The following is a 19,706-nucleotide window of genomic DNA, read 5'->3' on the forward strand; positions in this document are numbered from 1 at the left end:
CTCTTCAGAACGACGTCTCTTTGGTCGTGTGTCGGCCATTTTTCAAACTTCCCTCTGATGCTTTGCTCTCCTTCACACACACACACCCTTCATGTGCACGCGCACTAACCCCCCAGACCCACCCTCAAATACTTCTTGCCAGTGATTGGCTGGAACACTGTTTGTTAGGTTTCGTGGTCCGGGTGAGAGATGATTGTTTTTGTTGCCGTTTGTGGAGCCTGTGGTGTCTACAGAGGCCGCGTTTTTTTACAGTGTGTTTAGGGGACAGGCAGCTAGCCGATAGTGAGGAGACGTTTGATGTATGTGACAAAAAATGTTTTGGCCCCACATCGCTTAGAGAACCTTTAAGATCTGGGTGGATTAGATGGTAAGCAAACAATAAGTTATCATAATCAATGTGTTGGATGCAGGAGACATAGGCAGGAATAAAGATCAGAGCGATGTCGACAAGAGACAAATTATTATGGCAAGGTGACTGGGTCAGAATATATCTGAAATGCGAAGGCTTGGGGGTTGATCCCGGTCAGCAGTGGTGAAAATTGACCAACAGTGATCTGAGGAGGGACAAACCAAAAATCAGTGAGAGGGTGTAGGGCGCCCAAGGTTCATCAATGCATGAGGGCAACAAAACCAATAAAGTCTGGTCTGAGCCAACTCAAACAAAAATTTAATGATGGTTATGAGATGAATGTGTCACAATACGCAGTGCATCACGCTGCGCGTATGGGGCTATGTAGCCACAGAGCAATCAGAGTGCCTATGATGACCCCTGTCCACCGTCGAAAGCACTCACAATAGGCACGTGAGCGACAGAAGTTCACCTGCCGATGAGGGCCGTATTCCTTTACATCACATGGACGACAGAGTACATGTGGGCTGTTTATCTGAGGAAGTGATGGCACCAGAATACACTGTGGGAAAACATCAAGCTGGTGGGAGGGAGTGTGATGTTCGTACATTCATGTGGACCTAAATTTGACTAGTGTCTCCTTCCTAAACACCTTCATGACAATAGTGTTCCCTGGTGGAAGTTTCTCTTTCAGCAGGATAATGCACCCTGACACACTGCACACATTGTTCAGGAATGGTTTGAGGAACATGATGATGAAGAGTTCAGTGTGTTGCCCTTGCCTCTAAATTCCCCATATATTCATCTAATTGAGGATTTTGTGGGATGTTCTGAGCCTACAAGATCTGCACATGCTTGATCTTGCAACCTAAAGTACTTGAAGAATCTGCTGCTAACTTGGTTTTAGATACCACAGAACACCTTCAGGAGTCTTGTAGAGTTCCTACTTCAGTGGGATGGTACATGTATATTTATATATACACTCACCTAAAGGATTAGGAACACCATACTAATTTTGTATTTGACCCAATTTCGCTTTCAGAACGACCTTAATTATATGTGGCATTGATTCAACAAGGTGCTGGAAGCATTCTTTAGAAATGTTGGCCCGTATTGATAGGATAGCATCTTGCAGTTGATGGAGATTTGTGGGATGCACATCCAGGGAATGAACGGGAGGTTCCACCACATCCAAAAGATGCTCTATTGGGTTGAGATCTGGTGACTGTGGCGGCCATTTTAGTACAGTGAACTCATTGTCATGTTCAAGAAACCAATTTGAAATGATTCGAGCTTTGTGACATGGTGCATTATCCTGCTGGAAGTAGCCATCAGAGGATGGGTGGATGGTGGCCATAAAGGGGTGGACATGGTCAGAAACAATGTTCAGGTAGGCCGTGGTATTTAAACGATGCCCAATTGGCACTAAGGGGCCTAAAGTGTGCCAAGAAAACAACCCCCACACCATTACACCACCACCACCAGCCTGCACAGCGGTAACAAGGCATGATGGATCCATGTTCTCATTCTGTTTACGCCAAATTCTGACTCTACCATCTGAATGTCTCAACAGAAATCGAGACTCATCAGACCAGGCAACATTTTTCCAGTCTTCAACTGTCCAATTTTGGTGAGCTCTTGCAAATTGTAGCCTCTTTTTCTTATTTGTAGTGGAGATGAGTGGTACCCGGTGGGGTCTTCTGCTGTTGTAGCCCATCCGCCTCAAGGTTGTGTGTGTTGTGGCTTCACAAATGCTTTGCTGCATACCTTGGTTGTAACGAGTGGTTATTTCAGTCAAAGTTGCTCTTCTATCAGCTTGAATCAGTCGCAGTGAAAATCCCAGTAACTGAGCAGATTGTGAAATACTGAGACCGGCCCGTCTGGCACCAACAACCATGCCACGCTCAAAATTGCTTAAATTAATTTTTCTTTACCATTGTGACACTCAGTTTGGAGTTCAGGAGATTGTCTTGACCAGGACCACACCCCTGAATGCCTGATGTTCTTATCATCATCATTCAACTTTTAGATGTCAGTAAATTACACACTCTGCATATTTCCACTGAAAATGACAAAGATTTGTTAATATTGACATTGCATCTTCAAACTGCTGTTCATTCTGTGGTTGCTGGCAATTTTAAGAGGACTTAATGGAGACTGACATTTGGTCAGTCAATGTTTTAGGCGAATGGATCTGTAACATTTTAACTCGGTAGAGATAACTTTAAGAGAAAGAGCACAGATAAGGGCTCAACTCAAACACTACAGCAGAGCATTGACATCAGAATTACGTTATGAAATACTCTTTCTAGTTTGAAGCAGCACACAGCGTACAGTTATCCACATTGCATGTTCTTCACCACACATTTATTAGATGTATCCCTTGTTTTTATTACTATACATTTCCATTGTAAAAAATGAACAATTACTTTACAACAAAAATAACTTCTTATCAAAATTAGTTTAGCAAAAATGTAAACAAATCATATGAAATGCATACAGAATAAACATTATATATAATACAATAAATACATTAAAAATAAAAACTACTAAAAAGGTATTTACATTTTTAATTTTTTAATGAAATGTATTAATATCATTAAATAATATGAGGTATATTTCTTGGCGATAATATTTATTGTACATTCAAATGAGTTTATTTTTTTTATTCCCAATTAAAATAGTCAGATATTTTATACATTTATACATTATAATAATCAGATATTTCATATATTTTAAAATCAATAGTATTAATTTTCCCCCAAAAAGAAAATAAATATAGGCTATGTTATGTATATTGGTGTTTAGTTTTGTCACTTTACAGCTTTTAAGTGAAATTAAATACAATTATTTTATTTTTTGCTGTTTAGCCACTGTAAATAATACATGAGTATTATTTATAATCAAACTGCTACAATCATGTTTTCATCAATATGTGGTTTAATAAATAAAAGCTACTGTGCACTGTTTGTGAATAGTCAACATTATTATCATCATCATCATCATCATCATATTCATTAATATTATTTGCATATGGAGTGCAAAGTATTTGCTTCCTAAAAATGAGGCATCTACCCAAATTTAGAGATTATTTATTGGATGTTTGATTATACCGTGAAATGGGTTTATTCAGAAGGGCAAACCTCCAATCTCTAATGATTATCAACTTCCAGTGAAAGTAACAAAAATTGTCCTTGACTGTGATTGGTCCAACATCACACAGTCATTCATAAACTCAGTGAACCAATCTGAATGGTGAACAGGAACATATTTCAACTGACAAAGTCAACAAGTTCAAACTGAATGAGAGAAACATGAAACTTGGCAGCTATAGAAATACAAGACATTTACTGATAATATGCTTTCCCCCAAGGAAGCATTAAAATTTAACCTTTAATTTTTGTATAACGCGTTCAGGATGGAAAATAGCATAATTTATTTAGGGAATGCACAGAAATACAGAAATAATTCAAAATTTATTTCAAATATCATGTTGAGAAAAGACAAATAAATCATATAAATGTATGCATGACACAAGAATAATCAAACCATGAATTAAAGGAACTGACAGATTTAATACACTACACATTTTACATATATATATATATATATATATATATATATATATTAATCACATACAAAATAAAAGTTTGCCTTTACATAAATGTGGGTGCATTGTGTATAATTATTTTGTGTATGTGTATATATATATATATATATATATATATATACACACACACACACACATGCATGTATATTTAAGAAAAAAAAATATTATTTATATACAAAATATTTACATTTCTATATATATATATATATAAATTATACATGGTGCACCCACATATATTATGTAAACACACACACACACACACACACACACACTGTTTTCTGAATGTGTGCTAGATTAAATTTGTCTTAATAGAGTTTTTATCCACTGGTATCTAAATTGATCAATGTGCTACAATCTGCAGTTTTTTGTTACAAACATTTAATAACATACATCAGTTGTTCCTTTAAGACTGACGGCAAAGGTTTTTTTAGTTCAATGTGCTTTCAAAAAGAAATGCAGACATGTAAGAAAACAACATGAGAGACGGAGAAAGCAGTGAATAAAAAAAAAACACATGATAAATAATCATAATCGAGAAACAAAAGGGGCCTAAGACCGACCCTTGCTACACACCATCAATGATTTATTATTAAAACATATTCAATAAAGAATTGAACCAAATTTAAAGAAGTCCCCTTTACCTAAAAGAATGTCTATGTGGAGGACATTAAAGAAATGGTGTGGTTTCCCAGTCGGTGCATGGGTTCACAGTAAATCTGGGTTACTCCAGACTGTTGAACCATGTTCAAATCCTCAAGAATGCTAAAGTAATTGTTTATTTGTATCGAGTGCAAATGGATCACATGCCACATGTTGTAACTTGTTTACGCTTTGCATTTAGTTGACCATAATTGCTTTGCTTCATTATTAAAATGTGATCCATAAAAAAAAATAATAATAATAATAATAAAAAAAAAGATCCATGTTTGACGTGTCTTGTTTTCAGAGAAGTCATCATGTCCTGCCTGGGACACATAAACATTTGTAGGATCATACATTTCCATCTTCATTCTTTGTTAGTTTTCAGTCCAGACCTGTGGACAGCTGAAATAAAAATTTTTTCCTTGACCAAGCATTAAATTAAATAAAAGTCCTCTGTTTATAGAGTATTTTGACATTTGAAGTCACAATGACATCGATTTTATAGACGGCAGTTAATGTGGAAGCACTCATGACGTGCACACACACACCTGCATAAAACAAAATGTGTTGACAACGCATAATTCAACAGTTATTGTAAAGTATATTTCATTGTGTTTTTAAGAAGACCATAACATGCTGTTTGATTTAGTCTTCAATACTTTTTTTTCTTCAGGAGTCACTCAGAAGACCCATACAGAACTGTTCCTCCTTTTTTATTTTTATTTTTTATCAGACAAACAAAACTAATAGAATAGAAAAGGAAAGAGCTAGTATTAATTGGTCAGGTGCTGACGAAAAAGATGTGACATTTGGGTAACACTTTACTTGAAGAGGTGTGCATAAGACTAACATGACATCTTCATAATCATGACATGACATATGACATATTTTATGTATGTTCATGACAACTGTCATTAAGTGTCATTCGCTCAGTTATGACATTTTTAATGCAAATATGACATTGTTTGAGATGTCTTTGTTATGACATCTTGACATAAACCATAACATCTTAACCTGTCAGTGTCTTTGTCATGACAACTTGACATTACACTGTAAAAAAATGGTTTTTTGGTTAAGTAAATACTAGTGAAAAAACCCAATGTAATTTACTTGAAAAAGTTAGTTCAGGCAAGAATTTAAAAAACTAAGTAAATTCCATATCAGTACTTATTTCAAGCGAGTATAAATGAAAGTGTAATATCAACTCAATAAAATTAAGTAAAAATTACTCAACTTTTCTGATACTGGGGTTCCCATCATGCACTGGACCTTGAATAATTAATGAGGTTCATTTTTCACTGGTTTCCAGCTGTATTTACACTGTTTTATCATTGATTTTTGTTTTCAGTATTAGTAAATTGCCATTTTGTGACATTTCGAGTACATTTTTTGCTTAAAACGACACATTCAAACACATAAACGATCCATCAAATGTTACCACCATTGTGTATTGTCTACCAAGTATTGAGGTGTTTGCATTCACATAAGGCTTAAAGTCTGACATGATGTATATATAAATTACTTAGATGATCTAAGTAAAGAACATACTATAAATGACTAATAAAATTCAAGATAATTGTTTTAGTGAAATGTAATACAAAGGCAAAGGAAATCGGTATTAATCAACCTTTTACAAGCCGAGTTAAAATTACTTATTTTTTGTAAAGTTTACTTAATTCCACATTCCAAGTAAATTTAACTTAGATTTCTAATTAAAGCTACTGATAAATATGTTTAGGTTTTTACTTGGCAAATCTTTGTAAATTTACTAGCATTTTCTGAGTGAGATCGTTTAGCAAGGTTTTTTTCAAATAAATCCTACTCCAAATTTTTTACAGTGTACTAAGTCAAGTGCTATGTCATATACATGACATAGCAGATTAATTATCAAACTTAAGAAACCACTTAGTTTTATTGGTTAACATTACATTCAACTATGATGTGGTTGGTTACATTATAACTTTTTAATGACAAATTCAATTAGTACCACTGTAGTTGAGACCACAAAAAATATTCATCACACAGTTCAGTTCAGTTATAATGGCCTCATGACAGCCAATGTCATATTGGTGCAGAGCCCGAGGTGGTAATGTGGTCACGACACAAAGCGGAGTGGCTGTGCATTATTTTTCTAACAATCCAACGCCCTGAAGTCAATTATTCCGCTTATACTACAGTTACCACACCTCAAAACATTGTTCAGATGATGGATATCAAGACGTTTGTCAAGTTTTGTCATTAAAACGCAGATCTAATACCATGCCTCCGTTGCTAATTCCAAAACGTCATTTTAGAGGTATAACGGAAGTTTGAGCCACTGATCGCAGATTAATGTAATGATGGGGGGCATACTTACGACTCGCTGAAATATTCGAAGACCGACTGTTTCCATCGACTGTAGCAGGTCTTAAACACCAACTGTAAACACACACTGTAAAAAAATGTTTTCGGGTGAAGTAAATACTACTGAAAAATGTAATTTACATGAAAAAGTTAGTTCAGGCAAGAATTAAAAAAAGTAAGTAAATTCCACATCAGTACTTAATTTTATTGAGTTGCTATTTACACTTTAATTTCTACTCGCTTGAATTAAGTATAAATTACTCAACTTTTCTGATTCCCATCATGCACTGGACCTTTAATGAGGTTCATTTTTCACTGGTTTCCAGCTGTATTTACACTGTTTTATCATTGATTTTTGTTGTCAGTATTAGTAACTTGCCATTTTGTGACATTTCGACATGTGACATTTCAATTCTCAAAATGAGACTTTGTACATTACATTGTGTAAAAATACATTGTGTATTGGCTACCAAGTATTGAGGTCTTTGCATGATGCTTTACATCTGACATGATGTAATATAAACTTAGATATTAGACTAACAATATTATTGTTTTAGTGAAATGTAAGACAAAGATAATTTCAACTAAATCGATATTAATCGAGTTAAACTTATTTTCTGTAAAGTTTACTTAATTCCATATTCCAAGTAAATTAGCACAGTCTCATCCCAAGAAGTCATATAACTGACGTCTTGGCACGTCTTTTTACCATACGTCAACATCCGCCTTTTTAGGGTACCCTTAAACGTCAGTTAGATGCCGATCCCGGGGCGTCATACAACTGACGCTTTACCTTTAACGTCGGTAGGTGACGGGATAGGTTTAGGGGTAGGTTTAGGTCTGGGGTAGGGTTAGGATCCGATAATGTCATCTAGCCGATGTTTAAGGGTACCCTAAAAAGGCGGATGTTGACGTTTGGTCAAAAGACGTCCCGTCTTGGGATGAGACTGCGCTGAGTAAATTTAACTTCAAGATTTCTAATTAAAGCTACTGATAAATATGTTTAGGTTTTTACTTGGCAAATCTTTGTAAATTTACTAGGATGTTCTGAGTGAAAAAAAGTTGCCTAGGTTTTTTCAAGTAAATCCTACTCCAATTTTTTTTTTCAGTGCAGACTGTGATCACAGAAGGAACGCGCTAAACTCGCGTTTGGGTGTGATCAGTTATAAGTATCAAAGTACATTCATAACTGGCCTCATGCTTTATGCAGTTATTAATGTAGTTATTAGAGAGAGGGAGAGAGAGAGAGAGAGAAAGAGATGTTGAAATAATGAGACAGAAAAGCATGTGCGTCAATATTCTTCTTCTTCTTCTTATTATTATTATATTTATCAATTAATTAAATTTGTTTTAATTCATTCGTTCTTTCTTGTTTTCTATAATGGGCCTATCAATTATTATTTATTTGTTATATTATCTGGAATAATTACGTTAATCCGTGCAGCAGGACTATTAATTTATTTATACAGCCTATTCAGTTTAATTTTCTATTTAGCCTATCATAGATAGGCTACTGTATGTGTCCAACTGTATGTGTCCATTGATTTTGAAGTTAGACATCGAAAATTGCACATCAAGCTGTATACTTTAGCCGTGCGTTTCCCTGAAAATAATTGCACACCTTAGAACGTTCTCAACCAATCAGAATCAAGCATTCAACAGCCCTGTAGTATAATTTAATATAATCACAAAAAACATTGCAATCTAATCTATTTTCTGCACATTTTATAATATATTGAAAAATAAATTGAAGCATTCTGGGAAATGTAGTGTTTTCCCTATTGGTAAATACAATTAAAGTAACATAATATCAATACCAAATATTTAATTAACAATTCTATTACTTAATTAGCATGTAAATTACTGGTTAAAATAAGCTTTGAAGAAAAATCAACAGACAAGAGAGGAAAATTAGAGAAAAACAAATGTAGTTGTTGCTCATGAATAAAGAATAAGTTAAATAGGACTTTTTTTTTTTTTTGGTTGGTAATTAGTTGTTTTATTCTCAAAATTTGAAGTAAAAAAAAAACCAAAACAAACTATGTAAGAAAGGTTTTGCCGATAGTAGCGTTGATAATCATGTTTTTGTATACATTTCCCTGAATTTTTATTTTAACTGACATTGAAATTCTGCATTCTGATTGCAACCTTAATTCAAATTAAATTTAAATTCATTATTGAAAATGGAACGGGATTTAAATGCGCAACCCTGATTAAGACAAATTACTTACAATAATTATATTCGCCATGGAGTCATTTCACGGCTTAGTAACGACACGCATTTGAACCATCAACTCTCTCTTACATAACTGGCTTTGATCTTCGACGGTGTAATTGCACTGTTGTTTTTCTACTTCCTGTTTAAGCGATGTTGTTCATGTCATTGTTGCATACGGTCCAGGACTCAGCTGTACGTCTGATCCTGTAATGATTAATTATTCAAATCTTGTTTGTCACATTTCTGTGCATTCAACTGGGACATGAACATGCTTTTGCGGTCAACGGTACGTGATTTATCTCTAAGGAATGTTATTTATTCAAAGCATGATGCCAAGTAAGCTAACAGCTTAACGGCAGTCGATCTGATTCGTTTAATCAGTGGTGAAATAATCATCGAAAAGGATCTTTCAACACTTGTGTGATTACATGACTGTGGACCATTTGGTTGTTATTTGCTACCAACCAGCCTTAAAACAAATTACTTTGTCCCCCCTTTACAAGTGCGATCTTTACTCTGAAGTTTTGTTGTGTTTATTTCTCATAGACTTCTTTAATCTTGTTGCATCTGGCCACATATAATTTTTCCCTAAGTGGACCCAAATGTTGGATTAGGACTCGCCAAAAACATTTCCAGTAAATGTAAGAGATATATAAAGAGTGATTGTAAAAAAGAGACAAATTCATGTAATGTGTTAATGTAGTGTGACCAATGCGCATAAGAACCAGGGAAGCTGTGAGTAAAGATCCTTTCTGAATGTGTGAAATATTCCTTGTGGGACTTCAGCCATGACTCGTTTTGTCTCTGGATGGCATTAAAGGCCCTTACAGCCAATGAGGATTGACATATCTCAATTACACTCACCTTTTAAGAAGCTGTGAACATTTTCATGGAGTCTAATGAATCATTTCAGACTGTGGGGGTGAACTGACTTATGGAAAAGCAGACAATGAGTGTTACAACATGCAGTTAAGAATGAGTAGAAAGACAAATGTTTCCGTTTTATGTGGCATTTGATATTTTTAGTGGTTTTGCCACATTGGTCAGACCAGACGTGACACGGATGGAGACAGTTGAGTGTTCTTCCAGGTAGAACTGGCCTCCTTTTATCGTAGTGGGGCTGTGCCAACCCAAAGACATTGCAAAAGCAACCACAAGCGCATCTCACAGCTGAACGACAACATTAGTGGCCATTTTTGTCTGTGTGTGTCTTGGTCAGGAGTGGATAGACAGTCTTGTGTGGTTTTTAGTGAATCATCCAGTCAACATCCTGACTCTGGTTTATATCTGTGAAAGCTGCGCTATGTCAGGAACTGGCCAGTTGTGTCTTAACAATGTTGAGATATTTTTTTTGTGCCAGGAAACTACAAATACAGTTTTAAGCTCAACCCTTTTGACATTTAAGACCCCTCTGTGGTTAAAATCAAGTTTTGAATGTTGTTTATATGTCTATGTGGAGTTTTTAATACGCTTTAAGACGAACCATGTGCAAATTCATAAGTCAACACCATTGTTGAGTATTTTCTCCTTAAAGCAGCACTATGTAGTTTTTTCAACCTATATAATATTTTTTCCAAAACCCTTGAGATGGTACATCGACTTACAATAGGTTGAATGACAGGTCTGCCATAGCCTGACGTGGTCTGTATCGCTTTTACACTGGCAATCTGTAACTTCGGGGAGCGGGTAGGAACCGAGCACAAAAAGAACTACATAATTCGACTGATTTACGGCATACATCGCTTCCTCAAATTCCGACGCGAGAGCCCAACGAGCGTTTCTTTTTACCTCTGTATGTTGTCATGGCTGAAGCAACAAGTAAAACCAAATGTGAAGTGCGTCAGAAACAGAGCGTGCGGGAGATCAGTTTACTGTTGGTAATGTGTTGCGTAGCTTCGCCCCTCACCGCATCCAATGTAGGACTGCGTTGCTTTCTTCTGAGGGCGCTTAACATACTCAAGCACCCCCGTAGAGCCGGGGCGGGCAGCTCGCGCCAGCTCGAGACGTGAAAGTATACTGATTACTGAGTTTGGTAGGGGCTACAGTCTTGCAAGTAAATAATACACGATTAGATGAACAAAATAATCGGTCTATGTTTGGTACTTATTTTTCTGGTGAAAGTGTCTTGCCTCAGGCTATAATCCGAATCAATTTTTCAAATTTACAGATTCATCAATGGTAGCTTGATATTATAATATTGACGACATGGCTATTAAACATTGAATTGAATTAGCATATCCATTATGTAAAACAGTAGCCAATAGGCTAACGTTACTAAAGACGCTGGCTTGTAAACGTGAGCTACGCGATCTTTTGACGTTCGATAAAAATAAGGCCCATGACACTATATTCATAAGACATGCTGAAATATATGCCAATGTAGCTGAGATGAAGACATTTCACACGCAACACTGGAGTCTGCCCAAGATGTGAGAACTCCTTCCTTCTGCAGAGTTCGGGGTATCGCTTGTCAACAAATGCACACGTGTATGCACTTGTGTAACCATGACAGATTTTACGACAGTGGTAGAAGACAATACTGTTTCCCAACTGTAGGGGGAACCCGAGAGCAGAATTTCAAAAATAACAGAATGCTGCTTTAAACCTGCAGTTAACCAAAGACAGTCTCAAAAACCTTGTTTGAAATTGCAGTTGTTCTCTACGTGCCAAATATGTTGCAACCAATCCTGACACGATGGGGGCGAGATTTAGCATATAGTTAAATATGCTGAGAAGCAGGGAGTCTCAAGAGAAGCCAGCCAGGTTATCCTGGTACATTTTTTTCTGTTGATATGAAAAATCAGGTATATTTAGAAATACATGGTATTCGAAAAACAGTAAGCGAAATATCCCCGACTGACATATTACTTCCGTCGAGATTCTGAAGTGACATTCGATGGACATTGGACACTTTGAAATCGGCGTCCTTCATAGGATGCTGCCTCTGAATTGGGACACTACATTCTAACGGATATCTAATAACAGGCGCATTATAGGGTGTTGAAATAGGATTTTAGCTTAGCATAAAGCTAAACATTGACAGAGTTAAACAAAAAGGACAACTTTTAAACTTTTTTGATCCACTTCAAATGTTGACTAAAGTTGTCCTAAGACAAGACTGGGTATTGTTCATAATTCATGTATAACTTTGATGAAAGGTTTTTGTCCACTTCAAATGTTGACTACTGTATTTCCAGTCAAGTCCCTTTTATTTTATTCAACTTCTGCTCTAAAGAACTTGCAGCTCTAGAGAAGACAATTGTCATGATTCATGTCTTGAGTTCCTCTTGTCTTTTGTGGTCTTTTGTTGTTTCCTGTTTTGTGCCATGTGGTTGTAGTCCTTTGTAGTTTTTCATGTTGATTAGTCTCCCCAGGTGTGTCTTGTTTCCTCATTTCCTACTTAAGCTTGTTTGCCCCTGTGTATTTATAGCCCTTGTGTTTCACTTGTTACTTGGGCCCTGTTTACACGAGAACTCTTGCGGGTGAAAACGTAAAAATATTTTATCGGATGTGCCTTTCGTTTACACGGCGACGGCGTTTTTGGGGCTTAAAAACGCAAAAAAGTGAAACCACCCTCCAGAGTGGAAATCTTAAAAACGCTCCACCGCCGCGTTCCCATGTAAATGGTAAAAACACAAAAGTCTGCTTGAAAGTGAAGGTTGTATGCAGGCGCGTGGACTTGGTGTTGTTGTAATATGCACTCCTAGCCGCCTGAAGTGCATACTACATTGAATTACACACATTTTTGCATCAGCATTTGCACACGGATTTCCCACACAAAACACTTGTCTAAATGCAGAATAAAAAGTGATGACGCAACGCCACTTTTTCGTTTTCTCGTTATTCTCGTTATTTCATTAAAATTCCTGCATTTAGATCCTCACCTTCGCCTCCGTTCCTCAGCACGTAACAGAACAACTGACCAAAATATAGATCTAGCAGAAAGTAAACAGGATCCTGTTAGACTGCTTTGCTCCATTTTTCAGGATGGTCAGTCCATTGAAAGGTATGTGGAGGAGTTTTTGGCTTGCTGTTATCTAGCACCATTAGATGACGACCATTTTTGGAGCGGACTGGATGAGAACATCACCCTAATGATGCTGGAGGACAATACTGGCTGGACCCTGGCCCAATATATATATATATATATATATATATATATACTGTATATGGCTCTGCAGCTGTGCGGATCTTCCTTCACCGTGGGTGAAGTTGAGGAGGATCCACCCTTAAAACTTTTTTTGAGGGGAGGCTATTCAGCCAAAACTCTGTCGGTCGTGAAGCATGGTCCACTGCCGACTGCACCAGCAGCCAGCACAATTCACCTTTGGCTAAGCCCCGCCCACCTTAGTTACTGTTGCTACATCCGTCAAACTTCATCTGCGCTCTGCATGGCTTATGCTGTAACATCTCTTCCTGCTGAAATGTTATCAAACTTTTATAAAGCAGCAAATAAAGTGTCCGATAGAAGTAGGCAAAAGGGGCTGCAATATGTGTTCGAAGGCTATATTCACAACACATTCTCATCCCAAAAAGTCATATAACTGACGTTTTGGGACGTATTTTGACCATACGTCAATATCCGCCTTTTTAGGGCCCCCTTAAACGTCGGTAGATGGCGATCCCGGGCCGTCATACAACTGACGCTTTACCTTTAACGTCAGTTAGGTGACAGGTTAGGTTTAGGTCTGGGGTAGAGTTAGGATCCCATAACCTCATCTACCGACGTTTAAGGGGACCCTAAAAAGGCGAATATTGACGTATGGTCAAAAGACGTCCCAAAACGTCAGTTATATGACTTTTTGGGATGAGACTGCGTTGATATTCAAGACATACAGGTGAAACGCAAGAAACAACAAGGCATCCAAATAGAGGCAAAGCATAACGTTACCAGTCACAGTCAAAAAATGAACCACTGCATTTCCTACTAATCGAGACGGAGGCTGGGACTAACAATATCAGGGAGCAACACTGTTCATGTAAAGCTGGGTAGGTCTCTATTCACTTCTATAATCGTTATTACAAAGCAAACGGACTACACGAGTACTGTATAACATTGCATTTATTAGCAGCGTGTGCTAGCGTATCAACAACCGGTATGAGAACTGAAATCATAACCTAAAACATTATAAAACGGTCTAACTAGTATAACTTCACACTCACAGTAAGGTTAGACGTAAAAAAAAGATGTGCTTGTTGATCTTTGCGGGGTTTAGCTGACTGAGGACGTCCATACAGTTTAATCCAAACACGACACTTGTCACTGTCAGGATTTTACTTCGGTTTTGGGAAGGGAAAAAACGGACACCCCCCTCCAACCTCTCTGGGAAACACGTATCTGTGTTGCAAATGCCCGAGGCACAACGTTTAACCATATTTTGGATAAAACTTCGACGGTAATAGCCTGCCGAGACCAAAAATATGAGACGCCTGTGTTGAAAGTCAATGGAGCGCTGTGAAAAAGTGTCGGAGTCTGTGTGGGAGCTCGTTCTTGGCTGCACTGTGATTGGTCAATCTACATTCTAGGGCGTGGCTTAGCCAAAGGGTGAATTGCGTCCACTGGACCCGTTCGAGGGTGGAGAGGATTGGCGTCTAAGCTGACCGATCCACCACTGACATCTGTCCGATCAGCTGCTATTCTGAGGTTTTCACTGGTCTCACTGTTTTCAAAGTCAGAGACTGTTCATGTTACTTCTGCCAGTCCAGAGACACTTCATGTCACTTCTGCCGAGCCAGAGACGCTTCACGTTACTTCTGCCGAACCAGAGACGCTTCACGTCACTTCTACAGAGCCAGTGTTCATATCTGTTCCTCCGAGCCAGTATCTACAGACAAGATGGCTGATCCAGAGTCTGTTCATGTCTGTTCCTCCGAGCCAGTATCTACAGACAAGATGGCCGATCCAGAGTCTGTTCATGTCTGTTCCTCTGAGCCAGTATCTGTGGACAAGATGGCCGAGCCAAAGACTATTCACGTCACTTCTTCTGAGCCAGTGTCTACGGACGAGATGGCCGAGCCAGAGACCGTTCACGCCACTTCTTCTGAGCCAGTGTTAACAGACAAGATGGCCAATCCAGAGACTGTTCACGTCACTTCCTCCGAGCCAGTGTCTATGGAAAAGATGGCCGAGCCAGAGTGTGTGTTGTCAGTCCCCGAGCCAGAGTGTGTGTTGCCTGTTCCAGAGCTGGAGCCAATGTCTATTCCAGAGCCAGTGCCTGTTCCAGTGCCAGAGCCAGTGTTTATTCCTGTGTTTGTGTCTGTTCTTGTGGATGTTACAGTTCTTGTGTCTGTTCCTGAGCCGGTGTCTGGTCCCGAGCCGGCGTCTGGTCCTGAGAAGGCATCACTGCCTTGGTCGCCCAAGGGGTCTACTCCGCCCTGGCTGCCCGAGGGGTCTTCACCGCCTTGGTCCCCTGAACTCCTTGCTCCGCCCTGGCCACCTGCACAGCCTGCTCCGCCCTGTTCCCCTGAACTGTCTGCTCCACCCTAGTTGGCTGTGCTGCTGGCTCCGCTACCTACGTTCCACAGCCCAGGTCCACCCATGGTCCATGACCCAGGTCTGCCATTACCATATCTTGGTCCCATTCCCCTGCACAGGCCTGGCTCTCCATCCCTCCACCAAGGCCACTACCGATCTACCCCCCTCCTGGACTGTTTACTAAGGAGCGTCTGGAATCCGCTCCTTAAGTGGGGAGCTATGTCATGATTCCTGTCTTGAGTTCCCCTGGTCTTGTGTGGACTTTTATTGTTTCCTGTTTTGTGCCATGTGGTTGTAGCCCTTTGTAGTTTTTCATGTTGATTAGTCTCCCCAGGTGTGTCTTGTTTCCTCAGTTCCTAGTTAAGCTTGTTTGCCCCTGTGTATTTATAGCCCTTGTGTTTCACTTGTTACTTGGTCAGTTGTTCTGTTGCGTGCTGAGGAACAGAGGCGAAGGTGAGGATCTAAATGCAAGAATTTTAATGAAATAATAACAGAAAAAAACAGAACAAAGGAACAAAACCACGAGGAACGAAAGCAACCATAACATGTACAACAACTGACCAGAGGTGGAAGACTCAGGTCATATGACTTGACTCGAGTCGCAATTTTCTGGACTTGAGACTTACTTGACTAGATCTCTGAAAAGACTTGAATTGACTTTAGACTTGCTCCCTGTGACTTTAGACTTGACTCGGACTTGTGCCTATTTACTTGAAATGACTTGTGGAAAAAAAAAATCTGTTATTGTGTTTTTTTTATGCGTCATAAGAGGGAGCGCCGAGCGCAGGCGGTAATGCATTCTGTGTGTGCAGGTTGAGGGAGAATAAAGCGCTGAGCTATGTAGCCAATCACAGACGTGTGTTGTTTTCTTGAACGCAATGGCCAATCAGAAGCATTTACGATAGATTTCCCTCACCGCTCAAAACTGACTTTTTGTTCAGTGCTGAATTCTGTATGTTGGCAAATCCTCTATAACCAACGGAGTGTATGTATTATGAAAGCTTCATTGATAATAACAGGTGTGTGCGATCGCGATGAACTGTCAACTTTTTAAGAATCATTAAAGGAGCGCACAGTCATGCCAAACCATGCACGCAGGAGCTGCTTGCTTTTATGTTGTAACAATGGTTTGTGTGTTAATGCCTTAATAACAAGTAATTTATCAGGAGCAATTATGCTATTGTGTATGGTGACGACACAGGCTAGGCTAACTAGAAAGTATTTGGAGGTACAGAAAAAAGGCTTTTTGCGGGCAGGAGCGGGACGAAACATAAATGTTGCGGGCGGGAGAAAGAAATATTGAAAGTTGAGAACGTCAGTCACAACGACCCACGTTTTAAAAAAATAGCTGGGTTTAAATCATTTAAATGATGATACTGTGGCCGCCGGTCAGTAGCGGAGTGGCAATCCGGAGATTCAGGACTTTCCCCGGTGGGCCGGTAGTGTTTCGAGACCATGAGGACCGGTCTGATAGTTATACTTCGCAAGTTCTTAGCAATACACCATCCAGCAGCCTGTACGCAATAGACTCTGTGACACGATAGATTAAAGCGCGCATCTGAATGAAGACGGTGCGCGAGCTGCAAAAGACCATGCAATGATAGCAGCGAAAAAGAGCGCTCCGCTTGGTTTAAAAAACAACAGATTTTAGCGCTACAGTAGATCTCTTATTTAATAGCGAAATAAATTATTTATCTGCTATTTAACTGGAGATGTTTTATTTATTTTTGTATTAACTGTATAACTTTCCCCCCAACTTTCATAGATAGCATAAATAATTTGCAAGCTGCAAAAATAAAGCATACAAAACATCAGCTAAAATGATCTATAGGCTGTATGATTATAAGAAGAGCATGAGCATGTTTGTCAGACAGCATTTAAAGAGCACAGACCTACGCAAAGGATGTGCATGTGAAACGCCCTGTAAGAAATACTTTTCCTTTATCGAAATCGCGATTCTTGACTTGGTATCGGTATCGAAACAATAATTTTGGTATCTTGACAACACAAATGATTAGATTTGTTTTCTTAATTTCCATATAATATTTTGTGTTATGGAATCAAATGGATATTTAGAGTGAGAACATACAAACTTTGGCACACAGTACTAATTTAGAATGCAATATCTTTTTTTTTTTTTTTTACAAGATGGGAAAACTTTTATTAATTCTTGTTCATTTAATTTATTTTTATTTCAGAGCATTTAAAGCATTTGCTTCTTAATGATATTTTATTTATTACACACAAGTTAATTGATTTATTTTTGTAACACATCAGCCCTCTGTGTCTAAATGAAGTAATAAAAGTCCCAGAGTTAAAAAATGTGTAAAACTGGCCTGTGTGCGACTTGGTATGACTTGATGACCAAGTTGCGACTTGACTTGACTTTGACTTGCAATGTTAAGACTTGGACTTGACTTGAGACTTGCATTTAGTGACTTACTCCCACCTCTGCCACTGACCAAGTAACAAGTGAAACACAAGGGCTATAAATACACAGGGGCAAACAAGCTTAACTAGGAAATGAGGAAACAAGACACACCTGGGGAGACTAATCAACATGAAATACTACAAAGGACTACAACCACATGGCACAAAACAGAAAACAATAAAAGACCACACAAGACAAGGGGAACTCAAGAAAGGAATCATGACAACAATAGTGTTGTTATGCAGCTGAAGCCAATTAATTCTTTGTTCATTTCAGTTCAATAAGTGTTGATTTTTTTTTTCTCAATTTGGTAAATTATGAAACAAAGTCGATTCAATTATAAAGAAACTCTATAAAAGAGAGCAACTCATCCAGCTAAGTTTAGTTCAAGATTTTATTTTCATCTAATCGTGTCACTGCAGTCAAAAAAAAAAAAAATGAAATAAATTAGTCAAATTACTAAATATTAAAAATTCTGTCACTAATTACACCCTCATGTCGTTCATGTAGAGCTTTGGAATGTATACATTCTTTTTTTACTGTATATAAAAAACATAAATTGACCATTTATTGCCTTAACTTGAGTTTTTTTGATATTGTATTAAATACCAACGATTTAAATTATAATTAACATAATTTGGTCAAACATTTTGTATTACAAAAATGTAACAACACTATATTTTTGGATTATGAAGATGATTTGATGGTACTACCCGGGCAAAGTTTGGAAAAATAAAAAGAGTTTACTGCATCCCCTCAGTACCTTGGAAACATAGTCTTATTTTCAAGGAGATTGATGAAAAAACCTCCCTGCATTCTTTCTCGTGGAAGCCAGCCAATCAGATTACAGCTTGCCAGATTGTGAAAGTGCTTTCCAGTTATGTGTGCTCAATATGCATCAGACTGTGGGTGTGCAGTCTCACGCTGAAAATATTCCACGATTGGCCTACGGTCTCCAAACATAAAATCGGGATTTGAGAAAGTATTATTACGTCAACAAAATCCCTCACATCTGCTTCAAGTAAGCTACAGAAATGACAGATGGGTTGAAAGACACTATTTATATCATTCATTTATACCAGAAAGAGGATCTGTAGTAGTAATCACTTGTTTAATGGATTCCCTCCTAATTGATCAGAAGGAAACGACGCCTCCTTGGTAGAGTGATTTACCTGGATCGGGCAGGGGCCAAGTGCTTATAAGGCCTAGATGACCATTGCAGAAGCCTTGAGCATGTGGGTAAGTGCTTATGTGAACTGTCAAGGGTTTGGCCCACCCACCGGCTGGAGTCCCCAGTTCATTTGTTGAGTGTAGGGGCAAATGTTAAGCCCATCAGTGACCTGTACAGCCTGTTCTCTAGGAAGTTAGCCCACCCCAAAGCTGTGTTGAATAACTTACTGCAAATAGATTTGACCAGGCCTTTCTAATCTACTTACCTCTATGACATATTTTAATTTCCCATGTGGAAGTTTGAAGGTAAGAAATGTTCTGTAGATTACATCCACCCACGCAAGGGACAGCGGATTATTTGGATGTTAAAATGGAGCCGACTGTCAAGGGACCGGCTCCAACATACGTTCTCAGAGGGAATGCGGGCATGTTGGTTTTCTTGTTTTTCCTCCACTATAGTCGTGGTGC

The 19,706-nt window shown here is 38.3% G+C and overlaps 1 long non-coding RNA gene across 1 annotated transcript in view; it reads left to right on the forward strand.

The window, feature by feature from the left end:
- Nucleotides 1-19,706, forward strand: part of LOC120473341 (uncharacterized) — a 70,311-nt gene that overhangs the window by 41,449 nt on the left and 9,156 nt on the right. The window lies entirely within an intron of this gene.

Source organism: Pimephales promelas, chromosome 25 (genome assembly GCF_988280905.1).
Source record: "Pimephales promelas chromosome 25, fPimPro1.hap1.1, whole genome shotgun sequence".
In the NCBI taxonomy this organism is placed as follows: Eukaryota; Metazoa; Chordata; class Actinopteri; order Cypriniformes; family Leuciscidae; genus Pimephales; species Pimephales promelas.